Consider the following 15,558-nt stretch of genomic DNA (forward strand, 5'->3'; position numbering starts at 1 on the left):
TCCCACCACGTTTCTGTAATCCCCACTATGTCCGGGCTGGTGTCAGCCAGCAGGAGGGTGAGTTCCTCCTGCTTGTTGCCCATACTACGATCTTCTTGATCTTGAAATTATTTTGTAGGGTTGTAAGAAGTCTTATACTCAGGTCCTAAGCAATGTTTTGGTTTTCTTTTTAACTTTTCATTCCACCACTGGCTTTGTGGTACTGCTCCTAAGTCCAACACACTTCCTACACTGCAGTAAAAGGGTTTTTATACACTCTTTGTAAATGCTTTGAGAACAGCTTCCTCAGTGGCACAAGTTTATTTTCAAACATTCCCATGAAGTTAGCAACATGCCACAAGTTTTTCTGTTTTTTTCTGTTCCCAAGTTCCTTGGTTCCCTGCATTTCAAATGTTAGTTTCAGTCTGAGTAAGAAATGAAAATGCTTGCCAGCAAGCAAAGGACATATACTGCTGACTTTGAAAACCCTATCAGCAGTTGAAGAGGCTCTCAAAATGTGGACACTTTCATGTTTTTATTCATTTTATATTACTTCTGAATTATCATTGTAATCAGAAAATGTGTTTCCTTTTCAACTTTTTCTTATGAGCTTTCCTTTACAGACTCATCTGTCTCCTTTCACAACAGGCCTGCAACTTTGATATGATAGAATGGCAACCTGGTGCCAAAGTCTCCATTGCCTCCACAGAAAGATTCAAATTAAAACTGGATCCAGTTTACATATGACTTCATTTCAAATCACAGCAGCAGCTTCTCTGCTGTTTCAGCATGCAATTAAAAGTATCTCATCAGATGATGCCCTATCAATGGGCAATCAATGGGTGCATATACGCATTCAGTTAAGTGCAACAAAATTTAATGCACATTAAGCTAATGCGCATTGAGCAATTTTTTGCCAGGTATCTACATGCTGCTAGATTAGAGTTAGTCTCAAGTCCCTGAACTTGGAACTAAAGTTATTTCCCTGCAGCGCTGCCATATGACCCTATGGCCACTGGTGGGGAGTTTCAGCCTCTGACCCCATGGCTGACAGAACTTGGAAGCCTTTTTGAAATGAAAGCCAGCTACCAGCATCTGGAAGCCATCTGGGAAACTCTGATCCCTGGCCAGTCCCCTGCCCAGGAGCCGCATGCCTAGTGTAGGGACAGCACATGGCAGCTCACTCCTTGCCTGCCCTGCCTCTCCATGCAAGAGCTGCTCCAGGTCTTCCCCCTGCCCTTGCCTCTGCCCCTGCCAGTGATGTCCAGCACCCTGCTGCTCCAGCCCACTCCATGCCAGTGACAACCAGCACCCTGAGCTCCTGCTCGGTATGGTGGCTTGCCCCAGAAGACCGACCCCACCCCCCACTCAGGCCCCAAAACAGCCATGCACCCACCAGAGGGGGCCAGGGTGTGGGAGTCCCTGTCTGATCCCCTCCTCCTGCACTTCCCACTCCAGTCCGCCTGCCCTGCCCTGCCACCCACACACCCCCTACCTGTGCTTTACCCCCAGGACCACTGGCATGACATGCACATAGGTGAAACAAAAGAAAATTACTACTCTCACAACATCCAACCCATCCGTCCCCACTACCCCCTCAACAAACAGAACTCCCTCCCCCTCAACCAACAGAGCCCCTCCATCACCCTTCCCACTGACCGTCAATAAAAAAAAAAAGATTTACTAGTGGGAAACTATATACAAGGGGGGACTATATACAATATTATGGGTCTTCAAGCCCAGAGTGGGGGGCTGTGGGGCAGGGGAGCTAGGGGGCAGGGCCCCAGGGCAGGTGCCCAGTATCCCAACCCCTGGATATTTCCTGGGGCTGAACTCAGGCCAGCACCCTAGTGGCAGGCAGACCTGGCAGTGAAGTTACTTAATTCGCCCACCCCACCCTTCAACACCAGCTGGGGATCCCCAAGAATGAGCTCCTTTTCTGCCTTTCTGTCCTTCCATTCTGAAAACAGCGAGCATTGGCAGAGCCCTGGCCATTGCTATGAGAACATGGCTTCACGCTCCCAGTCACAGCTAGATTCTGCTCTCCTCTGGAACCAAGGGTGAAATTCTGTTTGGTTTTGGGTAAGGTTGTAACTCAGAATGCTTTGCAAAAATCCTTCTGAGTTGCAGCTGGGAGTTGCACTTCTGTCTGCACCCAGTGTCCCTGCCACCATTTATAAGTACAGAATGCTGAATACATGTGATGCTGTGGGCAGTTTAATTAGAGCAGCTCTAATTAAAGCCCCCCCCCCCCCCAACAAACCCCAGAACATGTGTAAAGATGCCCTAAGGGGTTCTGTTGTGCTCTGGCAATCTCAGCCACTTTATGAAACTAGTCAACCAAGTCTCCTAACTGCAGTATATAGTAGAAATAGAGTGTTAGTCCAGAACTTCATGGTAGTGACCCACCATCAGATCTGTGCTCTTCTTGTGAATCCTGACCCCACTGAAAGCAATCATTGACTGCAATGGAGCCAGAATGTTACTTACAGGTTTTCTTGAAGCAGCGTGTTTATAAGCACATTCATTCTCATCCTGGGATGATGCTGGGACTATGCAAGTGTAACAGTGCGGTTGAGGTGGCAGTGCTCACGCTTTCCACCTGCCATATACTTACATAGAAACAAAGCCCAAGGAAAATTGTGTCAAACAGCTGCATCTTAGAAGAAAATCCAGGCTGCTTCCATGAGTCATAAGTACATAAGGAAAACCATACTGGCTCAGACCATGGCTCCATCTACTCAGCATCTCAAAGTGTCATAGAGTGAATACTAACAGCAAGAATATTTGTGCAGGACCTGTCCATACTGATGTGTTCCCTACCCTTTTCCCCCTATAATCTCCCAGATTCAGAGGCTTAGAAAGTCCTCATTTGGCGTTTGCAGCCCTACTGTCATGTACTGTAACACCTGCTGATGAGCCTATTCTGTGTGTACTTGTCCAATCCGTTTTTGAATGTGGTTGAATTATCAGCTTCTACAGCAGCTTGTGGCAACAAGTTCCCAAAGTTAATTTCACACTGTGTAAAAAAGAACTTCCTTTTTGCTTGTTGTAAACCTGCCCGTCAGTAGTGTGGACAATGAGAACTTTTGTTGGTGTTATGGTTTCTTGACCACAGCCCTTAAAGATGCAATTTATATGCAGTGAAACTACTGGTAACTATATTAATTAAGAAAGAATGGATGTGCAGTCTATATATTTGTTGCCTGATTGCTATAGAAAAAAAGGAATCATGAAAATACACTGAACAGTCAATTCTTTCTCATTTAGAGACCGACACAATTTAATTAAGTCTAAATAGCACTTAGGATTGTGAATTCTGAATCAATCAAGGGAGAGAAAACTGCAAAGACTGTTTTATCAAAGCCCTACAATTCTCTAGACACTGAGCAAAACCTGGGGAAAAGAGAACCTTTAAAAATGCATTTACCTCAGGGCTAGAAAGTGTTTAGGTTCATTTCCAATAAGGATGTTGCTTCCAGGAGTTAATTGTTCTCAAATCCTTCCAGTCCCAAATGAAAGCAAGAATATTTATTCTTCTTTCATTTGCACCAATACAAATCAGGTAAAAAAAATGGAGAAAACTAACCTAAGCAGAAGAATCAAGTCTCTAGTATCACAAAGTGAACCATAAAGTCCATGAATCATTAAGTCCCTATTTAAGTTGCTCAGTTAGCTTTATTAGGATTACTTGTTTACATACTGATAATGCATCTAAAGATGAACTGAAGGTATATGTCTATATTTTGTCCAGTAAACCATATTGCACAATCCTGAACAATTTAATATGTCTTCTCTTCTTCTTTCATAATGTGTCAGATATCAACTTCCAAATCTATGAATCATTGTCTGGTATTATCACACAATGTGTGTATTCCATCTACTCCATCTCAGGATTTATAGAGATTGTAGCTTTCAATTAAATGCTGTTCTGTTTGTTGGACTCTGCATTCACACAGGGGGCCATCCAAGATGCCCAGCTTATGAAGTGTTGTTTTCAAGTATCCAGATTGAGATCTCAGTCTGTTAAGCTCAACCCATGCTTCTCTCTCATGGTTGCGCCCAATGGGGGACTTGACTGGTGTTGGTATAAAACACTGTACCAATAGGTCTGGCCTTTCCCAATGATCAAGCCACTCTGTTGTTGCCCATAGGTTTGGTTTTGGCACCCCCAATATCTTCCAGGAGCTTGGGCCCTTCATGATGGCATGGTTTATGACTTTAAAGCCTTTTAAGCCACCCATCTGTCTGTGGCTTCAAAGGGCATGTCTATATGGACAAATAATCTGGGAGCAGTTTACTTTCGAGTAATGTACTCTAGAGTAAACTCTCCTGGGCATGCATCTACATATGTAGAAGCATGGGAACAGATTTTCTGCATCTTCCAGGGGGAGCTCCAGGCTTCCCCTGAGTGCTAGCCCAGGGACTGGCAGGGAGCACAGGGCCAGGAGACAGCTGTCTTCTGGCTGGCACTGGGTCATTGCTTTCTGCCCCTGGGAGCTGCCTGCTGCCAGGGTGGGCTCTGCCACTGGAGCCTGGGTGGGGAGAATGTCTCCCTGACTCAGCAGCAAGGAGCTCCCAACCCCAACTCTGCAATTGCAGGTCCAGGGCTAGGAGAACCTTATCTCCCAGTCTGAGGACCACAGTCATGGGGCTTGCCCTGGGATAGTCTTTTCTCTCAGCGCCAGCTCCATGGTCACGGGAACATGCTCATTAGGACTGTGTGAAACAGCAGCATTCCATTTTGACCAGTGTTTCAACATTTCAACAGAACAGCATTTCATTTCAAATTTTGTTTCAATTCGAAACAGCTGTTCCGTCAAAACAGGGTCGAAGCCGCGAAACTGTTTCAACATTTCACCCATAGGATATAATGGGGAAGGACAAAACAGCATATAACTTTGTCATTTCTGGCTTGCTTTGGATGAAACATACAAGAAGGGTAGACCCATCTGAGGGCATGAAGCCTGCCAAGCTTCAAGGAGAGAGGTGCAGGGGCTTGGGGGAAACTGCACCCCAAATTCTTGAAAGCAAAACTCATGTCACATGTATGTGTTAAATCACAGTGAGGCCAATACTGCAGGCATGCTAGACCCTGCTCAGGCCACAAAGCCTGCCAAGTTTCAAGGAGATAAGTGCAGGGGTTTGGGGAAAACTGTATCTCAAACTGCGGACAAGCAAAACTCGTGACATGGGTGACACTGTGTGTGTTAAGGCGCAGCAGGGTGAAAACTGCAGGCCTGCTAGCCCCTGCTGAGGCCAGGAAACCTTCCAGCTGTCAAGGAGATCGGTGCAAGGGCTTCTGGGTTCTGGGGCCCTGCACCTCTAGCTGCTGACAGGCAAAACTTGTGTCATGGGTGTTTGTGGGACTGTGTCTGACTTGGGGCACAGGGGGAGGGAGGAAACTACTGCAGGCCTGGCTGCAAAAAGCCTTCCAGCTGTTAAGGTGATAGGTGCAGGGGAGTTCTGGGACCCTGCACCCCTAGCTACTGGCAGGCAAAACTCATGATACAGGTGCTTGTGCTAGCTAGCTAGTGTTACGCAATAAGTCACTCAGGGACCAGCTCAATACACAGTAGCTAGCCAGAATAATGAGTTAATGAGCAAGGATCAACACCTGTAAAACCACAGAATAAGACAGGGGTGGGCAAAATGTGGCCCGTGGGCTGGATATGGCCTGCCAGGCCATTCTATCCGGCCCATAGGGCCCCTAAAAAATTTAGAAAATTAATAGTTATTTGCCTCTGGCTGCCTGTCATGTGGCTCTCAATGGCATGCCAAAACTCAGTAAGTGGCTCTCCACCCAAAATCATTGCCTGCCTCTGGACTAAGGAGAGGAAAGAATTAGTACAGAGCCAGGAACTGCTTCTGCACCAAGACAGAGACAGTCAGTTGCACAAGCACCCATGACACGAGTTTTGCCTGTCAGCAGCTAGAGGTGCAGGGCCCCAGAACCTAGAAGCCTCCTTGACAGCTGGCATGCTTCATGGCCTCAGCAGGGACTAGCAGGCCTGCAGATTTCACCCTGTGGTAACTTAACATTCACAGTGTTGAAACAGAGTCGAAACTAAACTGGTGGCAAAATTTCGCAGAGCCCTAATGCTCATTGCTATTGCACAGTACCGGTGGCATCACGGTTTATGCCTGCCAGCGCTACATTGCCATAGCAGTGAGCTATTCATCATAGGTCATTGATACAACAATGTAGCATCTTATGTAGATGCACCCACTGAACGGTAATTAGCTCTAATCTTAGGTAAAGCATCTTGTGTAGATGCACCCAGTTAGTTGATGAAGCAGATGATTTTCATCATCTCTTGCCTCTATTGCCAGTAATGATGTTAGGGTCTATCTTCTTATGTCACTTGGTCTAATGCCCAAGAGCACAGGAAGTATATCTATGTGTGTATAAGTTGTGCAGTCAGTTGTGTTAAGTACATCAAGCTTTTTAGTGTGGTTAACTTCTGGACCATACAGGAGCAGAATATTTTTCTGGGGCATGTAACATTGCAACTGCAGTGGTTCTGTTTACTTTAAAGTTGGCACCCCATATGATGCCGGCTGTATATTTTAAGGGAACTACCCATGTAGAGACTTTACTGCAGATGTTCTGAATATTGTTTTTATAAGTGAAAAAACAACCTAATGTGACTCCTAGGACAGTTGGGGTATGTTCGTGGGAGAAGCTATGGTTGCCTACTCTGATATTCAGCATGCTTTTGACTTGACAGTTATCTAGGTAGAAGACTAGTGATACCGACTGACTGATGCTCAACTTTAAGTGCCACTTGTGGAGATAATCAGTAGAGTTGCATATCTCAGTATCTTCAAGTTCTGTCATGTCTATGCCTTGGGCTACTCTGGCAACATTGTCAGAGTACAAGTATCACTTAGATGTTACAAGTCTGAGATATATATATTGAAAAGTATTGGTGCTAGCACTGACCCTTAGGGGATCCATTCCTTAAGGTTCATACTCTGCTTTTTTCTCCTTAGCTGGTAGTGAGTTTGAATGATCTGCTAGAGAAGATTTGCATGATGAAATCACAGCTTGCAGTCTGGTATCACAGAGTGCAGTTTATGTTTGAGGCCTTCAAAGTTCTTGTAGTACTGAGTGATTGAGGTGTTCTTCACCTGCCTAGATAAACTATCAGTCTCCTGTAATGCCAAGTTAATACATCATAAGAAAAAATCATTTCTGGCAGAGAATTTCCCATTCCAACACTAAAAAGTGAATGCTTGAGTATTATCATCTCTTATCTTTCTGTGCTTGAAGACTGCAATATTTGCACATTCTCATGTTTAGCAATGGTGTTCTGCAATACAGCTTACGAATACTGAAGATATCCATGCATACTTCCATTTAAAATACTATTCTCTGTCACCCTGTCTGTTCACTGTCTCTGATCTAGTATTTCCTGATAATCCTGCCTGCAGAAACTCTGAGGTAAACCCAGGTGACCAGGCTCAGATAATATTGCATAAGCAAAATGTCCTTTAAAAGAGATTGAGGCCAGGGCAAATGTGGCACCCCAAAATAAAAACTCTAAAAGGCAAGAAAATGTCAAGCTCTACAACCTCTCCTATGCCTAACCAGTGCCATCATAGCACTTTTCAGTGGTAGTGATAAATTTCACACAGTCACACACAAATTCTTTCTGTTGCTGCCTGATAAGCAAATGTACCAATCTCCCTTACAATATAATGTGAAACCTTAATTATTACCTTAGCAACAATGAATATTCAGGGATGAGGTACACAGATGGGAATGAGGCCTGTTGTGTGATTATAGTGGAGGTAAGAAATGAGGTGCATTGTTCCTTCTGTGTAGTAAGTGGAAGCATCTACAAAAAAAGATAGATAGATGTTCAGTACAGCATATTTATCAATATTTTTGGCACTGTTGCTTTATCCTGGTCCCTGCTTTTCCATCAACCCACGCAATAAAATTTATCTTACGTTCCACTGGACAAAAAAGGCTTACCCTGCTTTTGTTTTTTCCTTTAAAGGGTCGTGGAGCAGTTGCCCTTCTAAGGAACAAACACATTCTTGGAGACCTTGCAGGATGTCTACACAGGCCCTAGTAGGGCTATGACACAGAGCTAGGGACACACTGCTGCATTCTGAAAATATCATTAGAGATATTAGATCATCTATCCTTTGGTTGCCTGGATTGTAATGTTTGTACAAGTATGTTCCCCTGAGCTGCCTTAAGACTGGGTTATCTACCATAGAATATCTCACTGGATTAGTTTTTCCAGTGTTAAATTTCACTCTATTCCTCTTCCTTATAGCCCCTTGTTCTACCCTACACAATTCCTTTCTTTTTGTGGTGTTCACATCCTCACATCTTTTTGGACTCTTTTAACTTTCTGGTCCTTGTGAACACAGCAATTGTCAGACTGGTTCAAACCCAAGATATATGTAGTCTAGTACCCTGATTCTGACACAGGTTAGTGCCACATGCCTTGGAGAATTCAACAGCTCACAGAAAGGAGGGCTGGGATATAGATCTAACTGTGACAGACATTATGAGCAATTTTACTCTGTACTTTCAATGTTCTTCTGAACCTTCTGAATTTTCCAGACTTCTCATTTTTGTCATATAACAGATCATATTTTTGTTGAGTTCATTTAAAAAGATGGCCAAAATGATATCAACTACCACTACCTAGGGAAAATGACTGCGAGAACACACAAGAGGCTATGATTCCTTTGCAAACTTTATACACCCTGTTGGAAGACGGTTAATATGTGCTGTATTGAGATAAATGTACAGAAATTTCCAACATGGCCCTGACCATAATGAAAGAGGAAGGTTTAACTTAGGATAGAAGAAGTCTAAAGACTGCACAGATGTTTTAACTGCAAAAGCAATTTGAACCATATCAGATTTTTATTTTATTTTAAGGTTTTAATGAAACAATAAAAAAGAAAAAGAAAGAAAAGAAAGGAAGACATTCTAAAACTTTTTTTTCCCCTTCCCTCTTGGGAAATTAAGTTGCACATTATACTGCTGACATTCATAAGAGAAGAAAATGAATTGTTTAAAGTAATATTTTGTAGAGCCCTTATTGAAATCTTGACATTAATTACTCTGTCCTTTTCTATCTTAGATGAAGAACTGGTAACAATACCAGCTTTTAATAAGCAACAAACTGTCTTCTATCTACTAAGTATGTTGATTTTGTACATAGTTTTCCTCTGGAGTGCTATTTGTTCAATCAAACAGGTAGTACCTACTTACTTCTCTGCCCTGAAGAATCCCAGTAGGCATGTTGGATGTTTCCGTTTATATTAGCTCCCTGTGGAGCAATTTAGCAATTGGTTAAATCAGGGGTGGGCAATTATTTCAGCTGGAGGGCCACTTAATGAGTTTTAGTAATTTGTCAAGGCCTGTAAGGATAGTTCCCCTCCTTGACAGGTACCCCCCACCTCCTCCCCATCCCCAGTCACCGTCTTAGGACCAGAAGCTCCTCCTCTAACCCCCCTGAATTTTGCCCCCAAAAGTACTCCTTTTGAGAGAGAGGAAGGTTGCCATCTTGGAACTGAAGAAAACCCAAATCATATACTAAAAATCAAATATCCATTATAACATATTTTAATTTTATTTTTTAAAAAAAATTGTCCAGATTTATGTGTGTTTGCATAGTGTATATAGAGGTAATTGCATAATAGCTTGACAATAAAATCTTACATTTGTATATTGTGTGTGGGGAGGTGTATGGGGGTAAGAATGTATGTATGGTGGGGTGTGTGGGTATGTCTGTGGGGGGTTGTGAAGGGGTGTGGCTGTGTGTGGGAGGTGTAGGATATGTTGGAGGTGTGAGGGGGTGTATATGTGGGAAGGTTGTGGGGGCTATGTGGGCAGGGTGTACGTATGGTTATGGGTGTGGGTGTTTGGAGTTTGTCGGGTGTGAGGGAGGGTGGGGGAGGTATGAAGACCCCCACAACATACTGCTTCATAGCGCACAGTCCCTGCTGCTGGCAGACCCTTGGGGTGCTCATGGCCTGTGTTGGCACAGCTGACTGGCAGTGCATGGGCTCCAACCAGTTCCAGGAGCTGCATGTAACAGCAAGGACCAGAGCCAGGCTGTCCTGCCTTTATCGCTCAGGGCTCCCTGCAGCTCATGTGAAGCTCCTGGGACTCATACACCACCAAGGAGAAGCCATATATGATAAAGTCGGTGGCCTTACCCTGATTCCTGCCACCATGTGCAGCTACTTGGACACCACCAGGAAGCAGGGAGTGTATCTCCCTGCCACTTCCAGTGGAGTCCTGGGATCTGCATGTGATGGCAGGGAGCAGGGAAGTCTGCTGGCTTCATCATGTGGTGCTTCCCCTGGCAGTGCACAAGTCCCAGGAGCTGCATTTAAGCTGCAGGGAGCCCCACATGATGGAAATGGGCTGACCCAGGCTCTGTACTCCCACTGTCCTGCTGGGCATAGGCCCAGAGCCCAGGCTCTGTGCTGCCACCAGCTCCAGCTCTACGCTCCTGCTGCTGCTTCCCTACATGCTGCCTGGAGTGAGAGTTGTAGCAAGGCAAGGACACAAGAAGGAGCTGCTGGAGGCTGGTGCTTCTGAGCAGGTCTTCCAGAGGCTATAGCAGTGGCAGCAGTGACTCCGGCTGGAACCTGTACATCCTGGCCAGGGCCAGTGCCAGGGCTAGGGTCAGGATCAGGGCCAGGGCTGGGGCCCTCCCACACACAGGGGTGGGAGCAAAGCGTGTGGTCTGGATGAGGTACAATTATTTGCAGGGTGGATGAAATCACCTGGCAGGTGAGATCCAGCCCGCAGGGTGTATTTTGCCTGCCCATGGATTAAATAATATTCTGCCAAGGGACCCATCAAGAGTCCCAATCATATTGTGTTTATTTTCTAACTTTGCACTACTGTCAGAGCCTCTTGCCAGTCAGGCCTAGCTGGACTGAGCTCTAAAGCTTCCATACTGGACCTTGATCCTGGGCCAATGTGACTGCCTCAGTTCTCTGTAACTGTTTGACTGCTGAGAGCACCACTCAGCCCTTTTAATCAGATATGCAGTCTCAGGCTGCAGACATGCCTTGACAAAAACCTTAATCTTCCGTGGCAAGCCTTCTGTTCACTGCTGTCTCTGGTTCTCCTCACTCCTGACTCAACTTCAGCTTTCCCTGAACTTGTTCTTGGATCTTCCCTGGAACCTGGCACTCAGCTCCCTGATTCTTTTGGCTTCTGTCTTGGCTTCATTTTTCCCTGACCCTGCTCTTCGATCTTTCCTGGAATTCAGTACCTAGCTCTTTAATTCACTTGGCTTTTGATCTCGGTTTGCACCCTGGACTACCTCTCTCAGATCTCCCTCTTGGCTCTCCTGGGACCTATACTTGTGTGCTCTGTTCTTCTGATCCAGACCATGACCTGATGCCCTGATAACCTTTACCCACACCTAGCTGACATCCTAGTTATCCCTCAGGGCCTACCCTCAGGGCAGCTGCTTATGTCACACTTGAACCCTCACAGCTACTTAGGAAGTGGTATTCCTAATCAACTCAAGTATGAGTGATACCTGGGTTAGAAATGAATGGTGGTCATACATGATGCCAATCACATCATTCCCGTATCTGATATTTGACCTATCTAGGCTTGGAATAACCTTGTATATGGGTAGAATGGTAAAATCAGGTAGGATAAGTGGCATGTTCAAGGTCATCCTTCACTGCCAAAATCAGAAATTGAGGCTAAGTCTTGTGAATCCCAGTCCAATGTGATACCATTATGGAACACTATATTCTTTCACTTCAAGCTTCACCTCCGTACAACATGAGCTCAAAGAACTGACATGTCCAATACAAATCTTTTAAACTCATTGATTTAATTAACAGCATAATTTTATGGATAGGCTTTTGTTCTGTGAGGCAAAGTTTTTAAAGCAGAGCGTGAGGATCTAGGAAGAGCAGTTACAAAAATATGTAATTATATAAAGTGCTTCTTCTCTGCTTTCATGCAGAAAAGAGAGAGAGAGAGAAAGCATATTAAATTTATCCCTTAAATTAGAACAGAAGCTTCTCTGCTTACCATTAGCAACTCATTTGCTGGAGGGCATTGCACAAATGAGGAATTTCTATTATAATGTAACCTGAGCCAAGGCAGAGGATAAAATCTTACCGAATATTCAAATTGTGGCTCTGAACAATGGCACATGATATACAATATGATGCAAATATTCTCCGTAACTAAGACATTTTATGATGGAAAAAATAACAAGGAATAGGGACATTTTCCTATGGTCCAGTGATTTTACTTAGAAATATAAGAACTGCCAGATTAAGTCAGAGTAACTTTCCATCCAGTCCTTTGTCTGATGTGGCACTAAGAAGTGGGACTGGATACTTCAGAAGAAGAAGTAGGAACTTTACAAAAAGCAGGGGTAGGATAATCCATCTCCCTCAATAAGTGTTTTCATATTCCTTCCTATATAGAGTTTAGTTTAAGTCCTGACACACATAGTTTGCCTATTCTGTTAGCACAGGCTATTATATCTCTATATGCTCTTGCTGCCCATAAAACTATCTAAGTCCTTTTTGAGGGCTCCTTAATTCTTGGCCTGAATGACTTCTTGTGGAAATTAGTTCCATAATCCATACAGAAATTAAATGAAAAGGGTTCATCTGTATGTTTGGGATTTTTTTAATTTACCACTTTGTAATTTAATTTGGGATGGTTTAGGGAATCCAGCTTTATAATCCAGGAAATGTGTCTTAAATTGAGTACCCAAGGATTGAAGTACCCAAGGATTGAGCAGTCCCCTAATTAAGTTGATCATTGATTATTCATAGTTTCATAGATTGTAAGGCTGGAAAGGACCTTGGAAGATCATCAGGTCCAGACCCCTGCACTAAGCAGGAAAGATAACTGGGGGTCAGGTGACCCCATCAAGGTGACTGTCTAGTCTCTTGAAGAGTTACAGGGTAGGTGATTACACCACCTCCGGAGGGAGCTTATTCCACAGTCTGGACGCCCTGATTGTGAAGAAGTTCTTTCCTAATGTTAAGTTCTTTCCTGACTGTATCAGTCTTCTAGGAGTTTGTGGCCATTACTCCTAGTTTTCCCCTTGGGTGCCCTGGTGATCAGTTGCTTACCAAGCCCTTGATGTACCCCCCTGGTGTAGTGGTAAGCTGCTACCAGGTCCCCTCTCAGCCTTCTTTTCTTCAGGCTGAAGAGTCCCAGATCCCTAAGTCTTTCCTCATATGGCTTCCTGTGTAAGACTCTGATCATATAGGTGGCTCTTCTTTGGACTCCCTCAAGCTTGTCCATGTCCTTGTTAAAATGTGGTGTCCAGAACTGGATACAGTACTCCAGCTGTGGTCTCCTCAGTGCTGAGTAGAGCAGAAGAAACACCCTCCTTGGTTTGTTGGAGATGCATTGATTGATGCACGCCCAAGTATTATTTGCCCTACTGACTATAGTATTGCACTTCCGGCTCATATTCATACTGTGGTCTATTATTACGCACAGGTCATCTGTGGTGCTAATCAGTTTGGTGCCACCAATCCTGCAGGTGTGTTGGGGATTGCTTGTCCCGAGGTGGAGCACTTTACATTTCTCAGTGTTGAACTTCATGAGGTTCTGATCCACCCAACTTGCTAGCTTGTCGAGGTCTAGAGTATTATTAGTCTTCTGGTGCATAATTTTGTGGGCACATCTACATAGATGCTTTACTGTGCAGTAGATCAAATTAGTAAGTGCCCACATCTACACATGCAGATGCTTATTGCACAGTAATAGGCTCTGATTGTAAGTAATTCTGCTACCTGAAAATATAGGTAGCAAATTTACTTTAAATTATTTACTGCTCAGTAGTGCACATGTAGATGCCTGACCTGCTTCTGTTCTGCCAGGCAGTAGGGGGCTGGAAATTGCTCTCTGGCCCCGGGAGCTGCCTGCTGCTGGGGCAGGCTCTGTCACTGGACCCAGGTGGGAACAATATCTTTTTGCCCCAGCAGCAGGGAGCTCCCAGCTCCACAATTGTTGGGCTGGTTCTAGAAGATCCTTATCTCCCAGCCTGAGTCCCATGGTCATGTAGCCAGGGCTGGGAGATCCTTATCTCCCACCCTAAGCTCCATGGTCATGGGAAACAGGCTGGAAGATCCTTCTCTCCCAGCACCAGTTTTGCAGTCATGGGGCCAGCACAGGGAGATCTTCTCTTGTGTCCCTGCATCTGTACACACATTCCCAGGAGAGTTTACTTGAGAGGAGTTTACTCGAGAGCAAACCAATCCCAGATTACTTGCACATGTAGATGCCTCCAGTGTTTCTAAAATAAAGCATTGTTTTCTGTGACTGTTTCCTAACATCCACTCCCAGTTCAGTGTTCCTCAATACCTTGCTGCTAAAAATGTGTTCTCCTAGAAGGTCCATGCAAGTAAATGTAAAAGACAAGGACACGTCTTTTATTTGAGTAGCAAATGTGCATGATAAAGTCAAATGATTGCGCAAGTCATTTCCCTATCAAATGACAATAAAACCTTCCTCTTTTCTTCTTAACAATCTTATGTTTTATTTACTTGCCTGTTTTACTGAAGCTTTTTAGAAACTTTATAAAATATTTTTATTAGGACTATTTTCATTCTTCCTATAAAACTAATCAAGAGCTCCAAAATTTGAATCCAACTCTACAGCTGTGGAAAGAAAAAAAAAACATTAAAAGTAATACATGTTAGGATTAAAACACAATATAAAATAGTTTTCACGTATTAATAATAGGACTTTAAATATGTTTTTAAAACAGGGCTGAATAATGACTTTCCTATGCGTCAGACTTATGCAACTTTGGGAGGAATTTCTACTTGGGGTGGGACAAAGAAATGGTTTTGTGTTATTTCCTATAAAAAAAAACAAAAAAACCCCAAGCCCTAATAAAGTAATAAAGGAAAAGGGACCTGTTAGAAAGCTCCTTATTGGGTTGTTAACAGCTGATGATTTACAGGGAAGCGTTCATAAGGACTATAATTTATCTATGGGATATAAGCAGCAAAAAATAAGCAAGTTTTCATCTTTCCTTCAATCCAAAGAGAAAACTTCCTTTTGCACAGTTTCTCACTACTTACAACTTGCACAGCTGTTTGCAAAGCACCTCGGACTAGAAAATGATCAACCCACGTTCTTGAAAACAAACTAGGGTGAGCATTGACCTCAGTATCTCTCTCTCATCAAAAACATCTATCATTTTTTCTCAGAGAAAAGCATTTCAAAACCGTGACACTGCCCAACAAACCTTGTAATGTTGCCTCTTCGTATTTTACCCCAATTGCTCAATTAAAGATCATGCTATACTGCATAATGTTTTTTCAATTTGATTTAAGCTTAAATGCTATTGATCATTACTTTCCCTCCCAGACCTCTTAATACACCATTGAAACTCAGGGCTGTTTTGCATTCCAGACAGACTTTACACTGCACAGAGCCAGCCTGGGGAAAATTAATTCAGTACAATTCTTAAAGTGCACTAGGTTAGGGCTGACATGCTTTTCATCTGGTAAGACACAATGTACAGTATCTTCTAGCATGTCACCCTCACAGAGGCAGAAAAGGTTTATGACAAA

This window comes from Crocodylus porosus, unplaced genomic scaffold, assembly GCF_001723895.1.
Source record: "Crocodylus porosus isolate Cpor-Errol unplaced genomic scaffold, CroPor_comp1, whole genome shotgun sequence".
NCBI lineage: Eukaryota > Metazoa > Chordata > Crocodylia > Crocodylidae > Crocodylus > Crocodylus porosus.